Here is a 19,452-nt window from a genome sequence, read left to right on the forward strand (position 1 = left end):
GGTCTCCGCCCCCTGGTCAGGCAGAGCGTACGCCTCCGGCCACTTGGTAAAATAGTCCATGGCCGTGAGGACATACTTGTTCCCCCTCTCTGTGCAGGGTAGCGGGCCCACCACATCCACCCCAACCCTCCCCATAGGGAACCCCACAGGGAACTGCTGTAGCTGGGCATGGGACCTTTCCGTGGGGCCTTTGCGGGCTGTGCAGCCATCACAGCGGCGACAGAAGTCCTCGACGTCCCTCTTGTGCTGCCCCCAGTAGAAGCCAAGGCGGAGGCGACGCAGGGTCTTTGTCACCCCAAAGTGCCCTGAGCCCACGGCACCATGGACCGCTTGAAGTACTTCCCCACGCAGAGAGTGAGGCACCACGACCTGCCACCTCACCTCTCCGGTGGCGGGTTCCTTCCAGGCCCGCTGAAGCACGCCATCCCACAGTCGCAGGGCCTCGAACTTAGCCCACAGTCCCTTGGTGACCAGGGAGAGAACGGCCACTTCTTCCCATGGGGGCCGCCGCTGTTGGTCCAACCACTGGAGCACTGGTCGAAGGTCTGCGTCCTCCTCCTGCTGCCGTCTCCATCCTGCGGTGTCGACCTCCCGGAGCTCACAGCAGACTGGGGACGCCACCTCCACTGCAGAACATCCCTCCTCCTGGCTGCACAGCTCCTTCTCACGGCTCTCCATCCTTTCACAGTAGCGGCAGTCATCCTGACTGCAGGGGCGTCGGGAGAGGGCGTCTGCATTAGTATGGCGTACCCCTGCCCTGTGCACCACACTGAAGCTGTAGGACTGCAGCTCCTCGATCCACCGTGCGACCTGCCCTTCTGGCTCCTTGAAAGACATGAGCCACTGGAGCGCGGAGTGGTCAGTCCTTACAGTGAAGCGCAGGCCACAGAGGTAATACTTGAAGTGGCGTACAGCTCTAACGATAGCCAGCAGCTCGCGACGAGTGACTCAGTAGCGGCGTTCAGCTTTGTTAAATGTCCTGCTGTAGTACGCCACCACCCGCTCCCCTTCCGGCCCCTCCTGTGCCAGCACGGCGCCATTGCCAACGTTACTAGCGTCCGTGTCCAGGATGAAGGGCAGGGCAGGGTCAGGAGGGGAGAGCACCGGGGCTTTGGTGAGAGCTCCCTTGAGTGTCTTGAAAGCAGACTGGCAATCCTCTGCCCACACAAACTCCCTGTCCTTCTGTAGCAGGCGGAACAGGGGAGCGGCCACACAGGAGAAGCCCCTCACAAAGCGTCTGTAGTAAGACGCCAGTCCGAGGAAGCTTTTCAGCTGTCTGGTGTCAGTGGGGGTGGGCCAGTCCTGGACAGCTTGCACTTTGTCCTCCATGGTGCTAATGCCTTCTCCCCCCACCCTGTGCCCAAGGAAAGTTACCTCTCTCCTCAGGAAATGGCACTTATCAGGATGGAGCTTCAAGCCCGCCGCAGCTACTCTCTCCAGAACCTGACGCAGTGAGGCAAGTGCTGTCTCGAAGGAGCCCCCGTGTGCCAGTATATCGTCCAGGTAGACGATACACTGCTGCCGGGGGATGCCGGCGAGCACTCTGTCCATCAGCCTCTCGAAGGTCGCAGGTGCATTGCAGAGGCCGAAAGGGAGGACCCGAAACTGCCACAATCCTCTGCTAGTGCAGAATGCAGTCTTGGGTCTGGCGTCCGGGGCGAGAGGGCACTGGAAGTAGCCAGAGCGGAGATCGAGTGAGGAGAACCAGGACGACCCAGCTACGACATCTAAGGCCTCATCAATGCGCGGGATGGGGTAGGAGTCCTTCCTCGTCACTGCGTTAAGTGGCCTGTAGTCAACACAGAATCTCCACTTACCCCCCTCCTTAGGCACCATCACCACGGCTGCTGCCCAGGGACTATCTGAAGGCTCTATGAGGCCTGCCTGCTGCATCTCCCACAGCGCCTGGTCCGCAGCCTCCTGGCGGGCCAAGGGCAGGCGACGCGGGCGCATTCTGATGGGCCTGGCATCCCCAGTGTCGATCTCATGCTGCACCAGGTGCGTCTGACCCACATCGCTCTCATTCAAGGCAAAGCTGTCCTTAAACTCTGCCAGTAGTAGCCACAGCTGCTCCTGCTGTTGAGGGTCTAGTCCAGTCATACTCAAGTAGCGGCCCGCGGGCCTTTTGTGGCCCGCGGGGTGTCTATTAATGGCCCTCGAGCTGTTTTGAAAAGTTTTTTTAATTCTTAAAAAAAAATAATAATAAAAAATAATAATAATCGTGCTGGGCGCTCTTATTTTGAAACCGCGCGCCGCGATCTCAATACGAGGCTGGGGGTTGCAACGATAAACAGATAGCACTACAGCCCACAGACCGCTCCAGCCCTCCCAAACTCGAGGCAGTCCATCTCAGCAGCAGTCAAGGCCGATTTAGGGTCGTTTTCGACGCAGAGACGTTGTTCTTGTGTTTTCTTCTTCTCCTTCTTCAAAATTCTTCATTCGCTTCTGTCACAGCCTTTTAAAAATGGCGCTATTATGCTGTAAATCCGGAAATGTGAGACTCCTGAAAGGATGTGGTTAGCTGGCCAATCACAGTCTTTGCGAGCTGCGTAGGGCCGTAGTGTTTTAGTCGCATAGTCAGGAATTTTGGCCGACGCACTTAAGCACGTAAGGGGGGATATTTTACCGCGCAAGGGGGGGTTATGTATCTTACGTGCTTACGCGTTACGTCTAAAACAGAGCATATATCGGCCTCAGTCACACGTATACCGACCGGCCCCTTGAGTCACTGAAAAAGAAATTTGTGGCCCCTCATTTCTACTTGAGTACCCCTGGTCTAGTCCATCACAGTGCCCCTGCCAAATTGCCCGCACAGTCGACAGCACAGTCTTCTCACCTGTCTGAGGAAGCTGGGCAGGGCAGGGAAAGGGGCCCAGGCTCATGAGGTGGGGTGCTGGAGTGGCAAGGGAGTAGTCTGTAGGGGCCAAAACATTGACACAAGGGGGTGGGAGGGAGGGAGAAGGGTTGCGGGAGGAGGACTGAGACAATGGACAGGGATCAGGAAGACAGGGTGGTTGGAAGGTCTTTGCAAGGGGGTGAAGGGGGCCGGTGACGTGTGACTGGTCCATCTGAGCTGTTGTCGGTTGGGGCCGGATGTAGGAGGTGTTTGGCGGGGCCATATAGACTGTGGGCCCTCCTTGGAAGCCAATCGCCCCCCTCTCCAGGTCCAGCTGGCAGCCTGTACACCGCAGGAAGTCCAACCCTAGGATACAGGGGTCCTGCACAGCGGCTACCCACACTGGGTGGAGGACAGTCTTTCCCCCTACGCAGATGGACAACAACCCCTTCCCTTTCATGGGGGCCCTCTCCCCCGTGACTGTGCGGAGCTGCACAGTTGTAGGTTGGAGTACCGTCCAGGTCGGCAAAATGTCTGGCCTCACCAGGGTCACAGTAGACCCTGTATCAACTAAAGCCAAACAGGCCACCCCCTCAACAGTGACAGGAACATGACAAAAGTCCCCCGCCCAGGTCCGCCCCACCACGACAACAGGCTCCAGGATGTTGTCGTCTGCTTCTGGGGGGGGTGGAGCCCCGCCCCCCCGGCTGTGATGATGGGCTCCTCCAGACGACGACGACGGCGGGGGTAAGGGGGCAGGGCCTCGTGTCTCCCCAATTACGCGGACCCTGACCCGTTTCCCTGGGCTCTCACCGTTGTAGGGCACTCTCTGACAAGGTGGCCAGGCTGCCCGCAGCCCCAGCAGACCCTCTGCTCTCGACGAGACGGGGGGCGGCGGTCCGCCTGCATAGAGACAGCGCGGACGAGTTCAGTGAGCTCGTCCACCCAGGCTGGCTTCTGTGAGTCCTCACTCCTCTCCCTTGCCGATCTCACCATCGGCTGAGGAGCAGGATGATCGTCGATTGCTCCAGCCCACACCAGCTCCATGGCCATCTCCAAGGCCTCTTGCAAAGTCTGCGGGTGGGCTAGCTGGGTCTGGATGCGCAGTTCTGTAGGGGAAAGGGCCTGGAGAAACTGATCCCGAGCGAGTTCGCTCTGCACGGCTGGCGGCATGTGGGCGTATGCTCGCCGAGACAGGCTCTCGATATCGTTGGCCAGGGCCCGCAGCGTCTCCCCCGGCTTCCTGCGCCTATTGCAGAGTTCCGAGCGCATTAACCCCGGCTTAACACATAGTCCAAAACGCCTCCTTAGTGCCCCCACTAGGGCAACATAGTCCCCCCTGTCCTCTGGGCTAAGCAGCAACAAACAAGACAATGCGTCGTCCGCCAGACACATCGCAAGCTGAAGCGCTTTGACCTTCACTGACCATCCGGCAGCATCGGCTAAAATTTCAAATTGCGCGTGGAAAGCTTCCCAGTCAGCCTTACCGGTGTATCTAGGCGTCTTGATGGACACCGGGCTTGATGTGAGGAAGGCGCCGCCATGTCTGTCGCCGTGAAAATCATCTTTTCCAACGGCGGCTGGTTCCCGTTGGGCTCTACCCCTCACCAGAGACTCCGAAGCTACTCCACACGCCCCCTCGCCGTAGTCGTCCATCTCTATCTTCACCCGACAGTCCGCAGGGAGCATTATTGTTGTAGAGAAAAAAAAGTGACAACAAAAACAGGGCTAACGGCGATAGCAACTTCGGCTGACTCGCCGAGCACAGCAGGACCGAGAAAAAAAAAAAATAATAAAATAATAATGATAATATTTTCACTTCTGACACCAATGTAGCGACCTCGCCGGTGACATAATCATGTCGAGTCATTAGTTGAAGGTATTTTTAATGGACCAAAAACCAGGTCACAGAAACCCGTAACATTGTAACAACATTGAAAACCAACAGCTGAAAAACCGGACCCAAACAAAACCCGGTTACCCCGGCAACACGGTCTCACTCGCGTGCAGGCCCCCACCCTGATTGACAATAAGAACATTAAAATACATGCACATAGAACAACTGGCATAACGGACAACGAAATACAATGCAACACATAACACACAAACTATTTAATTGTCCCAGGGTCGCTACAATACGATGTTCCGTACATGTTACTCCCGTATACCACAATGCAATGCGGTCGTGTTTTTCCGGAGGAGAAGAAGAAGCTGAATAACCGAGAAAACGAATACATTTAATGATGGAGTCTCCGGCTTTCGTTCAGAAATGTCAACAATTTATTTGGGATTTAACATAGAAAATGTAACATTCAAAATTAATAAGAAAAACCTTGTTCAAGGAAATGTAACCTTCAACATCAATACAACCTCCAGCTTTCCTCGAGAGTGTCTGGTTTGTTTACATGATGTGGGCGCATCTGTCTGCGTCACACAAATGCCCGGCGCATTTACTGACGCAAATGACGTTTAGAAATGTTCAGCGTAGTGTCCGAATTCTCGTTCCCTATTCCCTATATAGTGCACTATATCATGTACACTATATAGAGAATAGGGAACGAGTGTATAGGGAACGATTTCGAACACAGCTAGACTGTGTTTAACTAGATCGAAAATCGATCTAGTTAAACACTAGTTTAATATGCCTTTTTTTCCATTTTCAAACAGACATTTCCAAATCAAGAACCGATAGATCTTTAAGGACAGTCATTGAAGTGTTCAGTTTTAATGAGATGTCACTGTTTGGATTCTATGTCTGATATGTGTAAATGTGGCTCAAACTTTAATCTAATCTTGCAGAGTCCGCCTAATACCCATTGTTTGTTATTATGTGTTTGATAGATGTTTATGGATCGAAATGAAGAAAAATTGACATTGCTTATTTAAACAGGCTGTTAATGCTTGTCATATTTACATTTGTTGGAATTCAGCAAATTGTATTCAGGATGTTATTTTATTTATTTTCATATTTCTATACATTAGCTCAGTATTTTATACTTTTAAAGATAAATCCATATTGTGATCAGACTTGATTAAAAAAACATTGCACTTCTAATTTTGTATCCTTGTTTTGTATTCCTGATGATACACTGAGAGAATTGACTTGGCTTGTCGCCATAAACTGAGGACATCTCTACTATAAAATAGAATACCTTGCTGTCAATGCATATCTGTAAAACCATTGTTCGACTCAGTCGTACAATACAAATAAAAACACAAATAGCAATCGGTAAATCAACACAGTTTAAAAACAAGTATGAATACAGAATAAGTGTATATTCTTTTTTAAGTTTTAGCTTCTTTGTGACTTTGCCTTTAGGTATAAGAACAATTTAAATATATTGAACACTTTTCTATTGCACCTTCACCTGAATTCCGAATAATGTTGAGATGTTTGCTGTATGTGTCTTAAATAGCTCTGCATCTCCTGGTGAGACACATGCTTGCCACCCAAAAATTATCGCTGGCCCCATCCTGGCCACCCCAATGGAAATTTCCTGGCTCCGCCACTGCTCCTCACAGGTATGAGAGACGACAAGACAGCAGCGCGCACTGACGCATCGAGGACCCAGCAATCAGATAATAAAAGCCCATGACGAACTGTCGGCATATCGACTGCATGCAGCGGTGATTAGACTGTTAGCGCAACTTTTCAAACCAAGGCAATAAGCGCTTCCTAGACTTCCTTCAAGATTAAGTGGTGTGAAAAGTGGTAAAATTGTTGCAACAAAGAACTCCGATCTATTAACCCTGTATTATTTTGTGCTTAGCCTACATGTTTTATGGATGCATATTTGCTGGTGTTAATTGTTGTCACACGTGACGAAGTTTAAAGGGTACTTTCACCCATTTAAAAAAAATATATATATCTCGATCTCATTCAAGGGTTAAGTTGTTAAAAGTATTTCTAAGCTTATTCAATTTGCAAAGGTTTATTTTGGATAATTTGTCATAGTAATTTAAACTTACTTAGCTTACTTTGCTTTGAAAATCAAAGTTAATTTGAGATAAGATCATTTAAGATCTTTTTTTTTTTGGTGTAATATTCAAGTCTATATTTAAAAAATATGCTTCTCACATGGCCTTCACACATTTGTCAAGAAATTCATAATTATTCACCTTTGGCTACTCACATTAAAGCTAATATTTACACATAGCCACATAAGTTCAACACATGTCCAAGCCATTCAAGTCACCTCAAAATGTCTGAGGCAAGCACTGAAACCTGCATTAAAGATCCTAAGGCACCTGTTAGTGAAGCTACACACGATGAATCTGCAGACCAAGTAGAAGAGTTACGTAGAAGTGAAAGACGCCGAACCCTCACAGAAAAGGGAAAAGAAAAAAAAGAAGAAAAGCTGAAGAGTGTAAAACGTCGATACAGAATCACCTATGAGAAGTGGAGGTATCACGCAAGATTATCAAAGGAAATATTGACTGATCAAATGCCTCAAATGAAGAGTTGAATCAGCTCATTGAGAACATTCACAACACCTGCTCTGAGGTAAAGGTCATTTATGAAGAGTTACGAAGAATACAAACTCCTGAACATGACCTGCGGCGCAGAGTTGATAAGTGTGTAGAACTTTCAGGATTCATTGCACAAAAGGCAGGTAGGCAAATTAAAGGGCTTACGACAGACGACGAGGAAGAACCTTGGCCTGATGTCGGATCCATCCTAGACTCAACAGGTTAATGTCAAAGCAAATGTCTTATCTATCACAATGTGGTTCTGCTAACTCTAGCTCCATCGCAGTCAGAAGAAATGAGGCTGCAGCTGAAGCTGCTGCATCCAAAGAAATACTGGCAGTATTGGAAGAACAAGAAAAGGGAGAGACTGAGCTGCAAAGGCTACAGGCTGAAGATAAACAATGACAAGCACTATTTGAAGCTGAAAACCTAGCCAGACAGCAGATTATGGAAGACAAGCGCAGAAGAAGTAAACCGCCTAGAAGAAGTGAAAAGGTTGAGAGTAAAGGTCTATGATCAGGCTGAAGAAAATGTCGAAGCAGTTGACTTACTGTATGAAGTTAAACTTAACACAACTCAAGCCTTTCTTACCTCAAGCCCCTCATTCATCCCTCAACCCGTTCCAGTCCCAACTCTAGCCCTCAATGCCGCAAGTTCTCCATTCATTCCACAATCTCCAACAGTTCAAAGTCAAAATCAAGCTTCACCAACTTCACTGCCCATGCCTCACGTGCAGAACAGCTCTGACTTGATCAATGTACTTGCAGGAGCTATAAGTGCCAATCATCTTCCAACACCAGAGCCAGCAGTATTCACAGGAGTCCCCCTAAAATCCAAAGATTGGCGAATGTCATTTGAAACGTTGATCGACAGAAAAAACATTCCTCACAAAGAAAAACTGTATTACCTAAGACAGTACCTAGGTGGTACTGCAAAAACATCCTTCGAGGGATTTTTCCTACTAGGCACAGAAGCAGCATATGAGTCAGCCTGGCAGCTGTTGGAAAAACGTTTTGGAGACCCATCCATAATTGGAAAGGCCTTCAGAAACAAGCTTCATGACTGGCCAAAAAATAATTCCAAGGTTGCTCGTGAACTGAGAGACTTTGCAGACCTCCTCCGAAGCTGTGAGGCTGCCATGCCCTACATCAAGACCTTGGAAGTTCTCAACGACTGCAATGAAAACCAAAAGATTCTGCTGAAGTTGCCAGATTGGTTGGTATCCAGGTGGAACCGCAAAGCAATGGAAGCAAGACAAGCATACTCTGAGTACCCACCATTTAAAGAGTTTGTACATTTCCTGTCGAAAGAAGCAGACCTCGCTTGTGATCCCATCTCCTCAGTACAAGCACTCAAAGGTGTGGAAAGTGACAAACCAAAGTATCCGTGAAGCCATACTATTCAAGCAAAGATGTTGTCTACCAATTCAACACAGAACAACATCCCACCATGCATGTTCTGCAAAAGAGTAGGACATGCCGTCGCTAAGTGCAGAAAGTTGGCAGAAAATACCGTTCAAGATCGTGTCAAGGTTGTGCAGGCAGACTGGTCATCACTCTAGAAGTTGTGATAACAGAAGCACATGTGAAAAGTGTCAGAAGAGACACCCCACATGTCTGCACAATGACCAGTTCAGGGAACGTCTTAGTTCGACAACCCTGAAAAGAGACCTATCAAAAGAAATATCACCCAAAAGAGAAATAGCTGCAACAGCAACCACTAACAGAGTCATGCAGGAGGGACCAAACAAACAAATTTCCTTGATTGTACCAGTCTGGGTTTCAACCACTGAACAGCCAGATAAAGAGGTGCTCGTCTACACACTCTTGGACACGCAGAGTGATACGACCTTTATCCTTGTTGAAGTGGCCCAAGACCTCGACACAAGACCTCAATGGTTATAAACTGTCAGAAACTAAGAAACCTAGTTTCTCCGGAAGACCTCTTCTTGTCTATTGTGAAAAATGGGATAAGGCAGAAGGAAAATGGACACTACGAACTCCCACTTCCTTTTAAGACGGACAAACCAATTCTCCCAGACAATAAGCAATGTGCAGTTCATAGGATCTCGTCATTAGAGAGACGTTTGAGGAAAAAATGAGCAGTACTACAAAGATTATGTCCATTTCATGAATGACATAATCAGAAGAGGCGACGCTGAGAAAGTACCACAGCCTGAGCTTGATAACCAACCAACATGGTACATTCCGCACCACGGGGTCTACCATCCCCACAAACCGGGGAAGATTTGTGTGGTTTTCGACTGCTCGGCGCGTTTTCAAGAAACCTCTCTAAATTATCATCTCTTGACCGGACCAGACTTGACCAACACATTGGTTGGAGTGCTGTTTCGATTCAGACAGGGTCCAATAACCATCATGTGTGACGTGGAACGGATGTTCCACCAATTCCACGTTGCAAAGGAGCATCAAAACTATCTCAGATATCTTAGAGCTATAAGTAAAACTGGACAGATCAGGTGCTCTCTTGTCATGGGGAAAGCAAGAGTAGCAGCCACCAAACTCACAACAATCCCAAGACTTGAGTTTACATCAGCTGTGAATTCAGTCCGCAACGGCGATGTCGTCAAAAGGGAGCTTGAGATTAAAAACCTGCAAGAGTTTTACTGGACTTACTCAAAGGTGGTTCTTGGCTACCTGAACAACGACGCCAAGAGGTTCCACACATTTGTTGCGAACCGGATGACAAGATTAAAATTTTCAGACTGGTCCAGAGCAGTGAGAGCTGTAGCCAGGCTCTAGCGATTCATCAGAGAATTCAAGAAACTTCAGCCAAGAACGAACAAGGCGACTTGCCTTGAAGATAGAAGAGAAGCTGAAATCTTTATTATCAAGCTGGTGCAAGAAGAAGCTTTTGCTCAAGACATCCAGAAAATTCAGCAACAAAAAACCAACTCCCTGAACAAGCAAACAAGTTGCACCATTTGAATGCCTTTTTGGATAAAAACAATGTCCTCAGGGTGGGAGGAAGGTTAACCAGATCAGCCTTGCACTATGACGTAAAGCATCCCGCCATACTTCCGAAGAAGTCTCACATTTCAGCTCTGATAGTCAAACATCATCATGAGCGTGTACAGCACCAAGGAAGAGGCGTGACTATGAAAGAGTTGCATGCCAACGGAGTATGGATTTTAGGATGTGGAAATGTAGTCTCATCACTCATCTTCAAGTGCGTAAAATGTAGAAGGTACAGAAGAGCTACAGAAGTTCAACAAATGGCAGATTTACCGGAAGAGCGGACTGAGACATCCCCTCCCTTTACGTACTGTGGAATTGAATGTTTTGGCCCCTTCAGTGTTAAGGAAGGAAGAAAGGAAATGAAACGATATGGACTGTTGTTCACCTGCTTATGCTCAAGAGCAGTATACATCGAAACACTTGATGATTTAACCACAGACACCTTCCTGAATGCACTCTGAACCTTTATAGCCATCAGAGGACATGTACGCCAATTAAGGTGTGATCAGGGAACAAATTTTGTTGGTGCTAAAAGATCATTTTGTGAGTTGCTCAAAGAAATGGATCAAGAACAACAACAAACATTTGGTTGCGAATTCGTAATGAATGTTCTATCAGCAAGCCATATGGGTGGGGTCTGGGTGCGCCAAATACGCACAGTTCGAAGCATCCTGACTGCCATTCTCGACAAGTCTACAAGCAGACTTGACACTACATCTCTGAGGACGTTTCTTTACGAAACAATGGCTATAATCAACAGCAGGCCATTAAGTGTTGAGTATCTGTATGATCCTACCTGTCCAGAACCGCTTACTCCCAACCATATACTTACGATGACATCTTCGGTTATTCTCCCCCCACCTGGAGAGTTCTGCAAAGAAGACCTTTATCTCAATAAAAGTTGGAAAAGAGTGCAGTTCCTGGCCAACGAATTCTGGCGAAGATGGAAGCAAGAATATCTGTTGAACTTGCAACAAAGGCAGAAGTGGCAAAAAACATCACAAAACTCAAAGGTAGATGCCATTGTGATTCTACAAGACAGCTCACCAAGAAATGAATGGAAACTTGCCAGGGTTGTAGAAGCTCACCCTCGCACAGATGGAAAGGTGCGAAAGCTGAAGCTACTTGTCAATAGCACCACACTTGAGAAAGGAAAAACACTTTCACCTTGAAAGGCCTATACACAAAGTAGTAACATTACTTGAGGCTAACTAAAGTCATAAACATAAGGTCACATACATTGAGACTTGAACATTTTATTTATCGGTGGGAGTGTAAGTGACGTTGCATAAATAAGTTTTCGAGAGCTACACTGTGGTTCAGTATGACAGCTCATTGGTCAATGGGCAGCAGGTCATTAATCACTTTAATTTGCATTAAAGCTACAGTCACCAGAAACAGAGCATTCTGACAATAGTATCCGTCTGTGTCCTGCAAGACGAAGGCGTGACTTGTAGTAGGCGTAACTTGTAGTAGGAGGCGTGTCTTGTACTTTTCTTAATCGCGGAAGTAGGAGGCATGTCTAGTACTTTTCTAAATCGCGGAAGTGATCTGTATGTAGCAGTGATGCGCGGGTACATAAATGACCGCAACTCGGACCTCAAATATTAGAGCTTACGGGCTTACGTGAAACTGTCATCCCTAAGTCATATGCATTTAAGAAAATAATTTACAGATTTACAAGACTTTTTTACCGCGAAAAGAGGAAGATCTCGCGTCGACCGCGATTTAGAAAGCTACAAGACACGCCTCCTCCTACTACAAGTTACGCCTGCTACAAGTTACGCATCCGTCTTGCAGGACACAGACAGACACTCAATTCTGAAGGGATTGAAACAGAGGGGAATAGCGGTAGGCACTTTTTTTTTTCCTAAAATCTATTTACAGCAAACATCTTCAAAAACATTTTTTCTGTAACTCAAATACTATGTCTACTTGTTGTGAAAACGCCATAATATGTCTCCTTTAGATTAATCAATTGATTACCTATCAAATATAACATTTGATCCTGTTTGCATAGGTAACCACAAGTCCTGCTGAGTAGCATTCGCAAGTGAGGGGATCAATAACACCCGGGTATTATGTTCAGTGGTTCACACCAACACCTCGACTGTGTCATTATGTGTACATAATGACAGTGTCTGGTTACACAGACCCATGTTAGGCCACTCTATTGTAAGCATAGTGTACGCCATTAGCAATTCTTTAACCAAGGTCAGCATTTGTAATCTGTTGAATTCAGAGAATGCCCTCAATTCTGCTGCATAAGGTCACAAATGGCATAATAGTCGCAGAAATCATACGAGAGTGTAACTTAATTGCATTACTTTCCATGAAATCCAGAGAAGAGCAGCAGTGCTTTGTAGGAGCCATAATGGAAATTTTCATTTTCCTTGGCATTAGAAAACCCTTCATGAAGTGGGGAACATGCTGGGATAGAATCTGACCGGTGATCTTCCAGCCCAAGGCACGGCTCTTTCCTGCTCTAACGGATTCACACAAACAAATACATAGAATATGAACAACACTTTACAATATGGATACATTAAATAACAATTAGTTAACATTGATTAATGCATTAATAAGCATCTACTAAGAATTAGCTAACAGTTAATTCAAAGTTAACCAATGATCTAGTTATATATAGCATTACCATAAGGTTCAATTAAGGGTTAAGGTTAGAGTTAACCCTGATTTTCCAACGAATTTGTGCAATTTGCTTGTTGTTAATAAAGATTTAAGCTGTTATTTATTGTGTTTAATGTTGTTAGGTATCACGAAACGGACGCCTGAACCTCCTAAAATGGAGCAATTTGATTGGTTCGCTATCTCGGGATATTGAGCAATATCCCATGATTGGCATCTCAAACTTGATATTGTTTTCCTCGCAAAATGTCCGCTAATAACAACAAATAAACCTTTGTCTCTGGGACTATTCCCCACTATTCACTTCGTCTTCGGCGAATAATTGTTGATTAATAGCTTTGATAGATAGATAGATAGCCTAGTCTTTATTAATAGCCTACCTCACTGTACAAATCGTCGGGAATTCATTTCGGTGGTGTTTCGGCTCACACAGTATAGCCTACATCAGGCCTATTCATATGGCGGCCCGCGGGCCACATCCGGCCCAGAAGCACATTCCGAGTGGCACAGCCCGTGGTCCCGCAAAAATCGCATAGAAAAGTAAAAAAAAACTGTAGTAATTCAGACCTTGAATGCAACACTCCTAGCAACAGGAATATAGCATCATTCAACCCTCAATTCCGCACGTTGTTGTGTTTCACATGTCCATGATCTGTCAAGAAAGTGATTGGAGGCGAGTCGTCTAATCTAATCTAACATGTCTTTGTCAACTCAAAAACGCCAAGTGGACACTGAAAACCGTCGGTTCAACACAACCTGGACTGACAAGTATTTATTAATTTTGCCGCCGAATCCAAACGCCAAACCGATGTGTTTAATTTGTAATGAGTGTGTGCGGTGCTTAAAGATTTCAATGTGCGGAGACAGCACATTGATAAACTCCCCACTTTCCGCTCAAGCTTTCCCGAGGGATCTCAGGAGAGGGCTGCAAAGATGCAGAGTTTGCTGGCATCTTACAACCGGAGCTGTGCTACTATGATGCAGACATGCACGGCCCAAGAGAGAGCTACAGCAGCTTCCCTTCCTGTGTCATGGATCTTGGCAAAAAAGGAAAGGCCATTTACAGACTCTGAAACTGTGAAAGAGTACATGCTGGCCGTCGTGAATGAGGTTATAAATGACGACAGAGTAAAAAGCTTGACCTCTGCCATTAAAAACGTACCCCTGTCAGACACCTCAAATATTCGCAGGATTCAACTTCTTGCTAGTGATGTGTTCGAAACGCTTTTGGAAGACCTGAAGAAAGCTGATGTCATATCTATAGAAGTAGATGAGTCCACAGATAAGAAGGATACCGCCCAACTGTGCATATATGTCAGTTTTTTTGACGGCAATTACTTCAGAGAAGAACTGCTCAGCTTACTGTAGTTAAAAGGACACACAACAAGCGAGGTACTCTTTGAGAAGATTTCAACTTTTTTTTGAAGACAATGGCCTTGATATGAGACTTGTGTGCATGCTTGTAATGGTAATAAAAGTAATAAAAGTTAATGGTTTGGCTGCACGTTGGTCCGCTGTTGCACCTCAAATGATATCCCTACACTGCATTGAGCATCAGATGGTATTGTGCGCAAAACTAGGCGGGGAGCTCAAGTCGACAATGGACAGCGTGATGGGATCATTAATTGTATCCGCTCCACATCAAGCCTCCAACACCACTTATTCCGCATGCTGCTGTCAGATATTTCTGCTGAGCACCATGACCTGCTTTTGCACAACAACGTCAGGTGGCTGTCCAAAGGCAAAGTGCTCAAGCGTTTCTGTGATCTAGAGAGGAAATCACAGCCTTCCTCGGCAGCAGCAAGCATAAAAAAGCCGAAACACACTTGAACCGAATGCTGAATGACATCTTCATTGGCGATGTCAGCTTTCTCAGTGACATATTTAAACACCTGAATGACTTAAATTTGGGACTACAAGGCAGAGACAAAACTGTAATTGAACTGGTGGAACAGATGCTCGCATTCCAAGCCAAACTGGATCTTTTCGGGACTGACTTGAACACAGGCCGAATGTTGCATTTTCCGACGCACTGCAAATGCATCTCAACCCCGGCACGCATTACCGCTGTGATGACAAATTTCGTTTCGAGGTTAAAAGAAAGCTTAGCTGGTCGATTGGATGGACTTGTTTTGCCAACAGGGGTGATGTGTTTTGTCGACGGAGACCTGTTCACTGTCGCAATAGAAGGGGCTTTATCCGCCAAAGCAAAGAAGGTGGCCGTTCCCATTGACGAGGGGAAATTCATTCTCGAACTTGTGGACAATGCGGTCATCCTTAATCATGGCACAGGAGCTGCGCACCAACGGGCCTGCCAGGTTTTGGACTGATGTCAACCCACATCAGTTCCCTAACGTCAAGAGAGTAGCACTCGTGCTAAGTATGTTTGGCTCAACATACACATGTGAATCAAGCTTCTCACACATGAACTCAATTAAAAGCAGCTCTCGTTGCTCACTGTCTGACAGTACACTTCACGAATGCCTTCGGATTGCATTGACATCTTATGAGCCCGGAATCACTGCTCTTATTCAGAACAAAAGATGTCACATCTCCCACTGAGAACTCAATAGTGAAACTGTTGCATGCATAGCAACAAAATGATGTGTAACTCAGTGAGTAACAAAGTGTTCATGTGTGTTAAGCTACTTAGTTATTCCTTGTTTTGTGTTTGTTTACTAAGCTTTAATATGACAAGTTCTGCTTTTTTCATGCACTTTTGCATATTGATCCCAGGGGGGATATGCTTCTTTTAATATGTGACCCAAATGTTTATTTTATTTATATAAATAAGGAAACCTCAGATAAATGTGCACTATTTTGTTTTCAATGCACCTTGTGTTTTGCTTATTGGTCAGATATGATAAATATTTATTTTGTTTAAAAAAAAGGAAACTAGGAGGCTATTTATAGGCCTAATATTGTGCACTATTTTGTTTTCAGAGGTCTGCCTAGGTCAGATTTCACCAAAGATATATTAATTAGATATGACAATTAATAAAACGTTTGCGTTTTTCAATACATTCATTTGTGTTGGTCCAAAATTTGTCATTACTTACTGCTGAAAATGCCTGGCCCAACTGAATTTCTATTTGAATAGCCCTGGCCTACATAACAAGACCACACAGAACAAGAGACAACAAGTCTGACTGGACATACACAAAATACATCACATTAAAACTAGACACATGCGTTGATAGATAGATAGATAGATAGATAGACAGATGAAAAGATAATTAAATATGTTCTATTATTTGCCTTGCGAAGCCAGCCAATCCTGTGCGCGTATGCAAATTAGCCATGTGCGCCTAACACAAAAAAGAGTAATGTTGAGAAGTCAGTAAGAACGGATAGCAAGCGAAAGCAAAACCAGACTGTATCAATCACATACTTTTGGTCCATTTCTAACTTATGGTAAGAGGCTAGTCTTTAAATCTTTGCGTGACTGAATGTTGATGATAAAACGGATTGTTTAGTATAAGATGAGTGTGTGCGACTGTGCGTGCATACTGCATGGTTATGAAGGCCTTGTGGTTAGTTGTGGTCTTAGTGAAGCAGCCTAGCCTTGGAGTTGGATAAATTGGAGCAGGGGCGGATGGTGTATAGGGGCGATTTGGGCGACGCACTACCAAATGGGAGAAAGAGGATTTTTTTTATTATTATTCTATCACGGCAAAAGTAGTTTTCAGTGTTTTAGACCTGTTATCTGTCATTGTCCAATCAGAATCGTCAGATTCAAGTCGCGTTTCAAATGGTCCCGCCTCTATGGGCGAATTCATCGACGTGGAAAATCGCCCAAGCCTTCTCCGTTGACTATAATGTTAAAACTTTTTTTTTCGGGAAATTGAGCCTTAAGAAGTTCCTTTAATTCGACGATGCAATTCAGAAAAATTGGAAATGAAATATATTGTATATAGTTCTCTGCAAACCTATGGTGGCATCATGCCTTCAGTGTGTATATATAGCTGCAAACCTATGGTGGCATCATGCCTTCAGTGTGTATATTGTATATAGTTCTCTGCAAACCTATGGTGGCATCATGCCTTCAGTGTGTATATTGTATATAGTTCTCTGCAAACCTATGATGGCATCATGCCTTCAGTGTGTCTTGAACAACCACACATAAAAGGTTGCACATATTATATTGATATTTTATCGTATTTGTCTAAATGCATACTTAACTGTAGATATATTTATGAGTGAAGTTACCAACACAATAGATTATCCGTAACACACTCACCCCTTTTAGAATTACATTCTCTCACTCACTCTCTCACAAACACACATACAGATAGAGAGAGAGAGAGAATGTTAACTTGTGTATACCGGTAATTCCGAATTATTATTGATGTATTTGCACTTTTAATCTTGCTTAATTCTACAAGGCAAATAAATTGAGTAAAAAAAAAAAGTTCCTCGGCTCCATTAGTCTTTGTAAGGAAATGTTCTATTTTGTCTTTAGGGGCAAATGTTCTATTTTGTCTTTAATGCTTCGTTTTTATATGAAAGACACAAAAAAATCTTCGGGGGGAGGAGGGCCCCAGACCCCCCTACAGGGGTTTGGTTTACAAACTTTCTGCCCCCCCTATAATAAAATTCACCAGCCGCCACTGAATTGGAGTGATTGTGTACGGGCGTGCGAGAGTGAGCGAGAGCACACGCTTTGTGTATGCGTCCAATCTGTCTTGGGTTTGATGGTTAAATAATGTCACTGTTTACACTGTTAGAGTAAAATGATTTCACTACATAGAGTAGTTTCCACTCTAAATAGGCTATTCTTAAAATACACTATATAGTTAATATTTATTTTATTTTATTTTAATGAAATAGTAATGTTTTTAACTGCTATAATATAAGACAATACACACCATCAGGTACTGTAGCACCATTTATTTCCTGATAACTCCTCAGAGATAACAATATGGGACAACATACATAGGTTCAGTTTCAACAATAACATCACATGCACTATTCACATGACACTTGACACAGATGCTTCCTAAGACCAGAAAAACTATTGAAAAAACGTGAGCATCCCACTTGGCCACATTGAAGATAAAGAGTCCTTCCCGCACAGAGTCAAAGTATTACTTTGTGGTGCTTTACTAGATTGTTTGCTTCACCAAAGACATTGCTGCAAAGAAAGCACCTCATTGTTTAATTTCAAGAGTGCCTAACGCACCATTCTCGCTCGCAACTCTGCAATTCTTGGCGTTTCCTTAGTTTTCCCCACGTCAATGTTGTAAATGGAAGTTTGCAGAAAAGTGAAAAAGTTGTTCAAGGCAGGACTGTAAGATGTACCAAACACATAGTGGGCCTTGAAGAGCTCATCCAGGGCTCCAACCGAGCTGGTGGCTTGGCATGGAAGTGCATGCTTGTCGATGGCAATGAAGAAAGAGTGAATGCTGCTTTTTGTGGGTCCCTGAGCAAGGAGGTATGGCTGACTGCTTTGAGCGATGTTGTCAAGATGCTGCTGCACGCTTGTTCCCGTCTATAACAAAACACATTCAACAACACTATTTATTAAAACAATAACATGATATCACTCCAATCTCTCAACAATTTAAGGATTCAAGAATTTTATGTCACATGCATAGAATTACTTGCGCAAAGCACATGCAGTGAAACTGTAAGGTTCTCCAGAAGAAAGAAAGGTTCAAAGGGAAGAGTGCTGTGTGTGGGATAGGTGCTCATAGTAGTATGTGGTGTATAACGTTGGGGTGTGTGTGTGTGTGTGTGTGTGTGTGTGTGTGTGTGTGTGTGTGTGTGTGTGTGTGTGTGTGTGTGTGTGTGTGTGTGTGTGTGTGTGTGTGTGTGTGTGTATTGTAGAACATTGAGTGATGACAGAAATTAGATAGATAAAATGATACAATGATGTTTGAGGGGATGCACGGCTGCAGTGTGTGTGTTTGGGGGTGAGTGATGTTTGAGTGTAGGGTGGCGTTGACAAAGGGGTAGTGAGTGTGGGTAGGTTGGAGTTGGGGTGTGTTGGTGGATGTTTGGAGTTTGAGGTGTTGTTGGCAGGGGGGTGGGTGGTGGTGGGAGGGATGAGGTTTGATTAATGTCTAGTGTACCTTTTGGAATTTGATGAGGTGATCAACTGCATTAGATGCTGATATCTTCCCTGGCCTCTTTCGTCCCTGTGCAGATGGTGGTAGCAGATGTAGCAGCAGTATGATGGCAGACATGTCACTGTCCCAGCCTAGAGGCCAACAAGTATCAGGTTAACATTATGCCATAATTTTCCACCATCCTCAATATATTTAGCAACATGCTTCTCCACATTCAAAGACTTACCTTTTTCAACTTCGGTAGATGTCTCAGCGTTGCGCATTAAATCAAGAAGGTCTGTGGAGGGGACTAGTCCATGGCTTTCCTTAATGACTCCTGCTTTGAAAGTGGTAGGCCACCTCTCCATGAACTTGTTGGCAGTCTGCTCACCAAACATCACTCTAAAATCTTGTTCCACCTGTAGTTTGAAAAAGAAAAAAAAGAAGAAAAGGAGGACAACCTGAGTTGGTA

This window comes from Gadus chalcogrammus, chromosome 22 (assembly GCF_026213295.1).
Source record: "Gadus chalcogrammus isolate NIFS_2021 chromosome 22, NIFS_Gcha_1.0, whole genome shotgun sequence".
In the NCBI taxonomy this organism is placed as follows: domain Eukaryota; kingdom Metazoa; phylum Chordata; class Actinopteri; order Gadiformes; family Gadidae; genus Gadus; species Gadus chalcogrammus.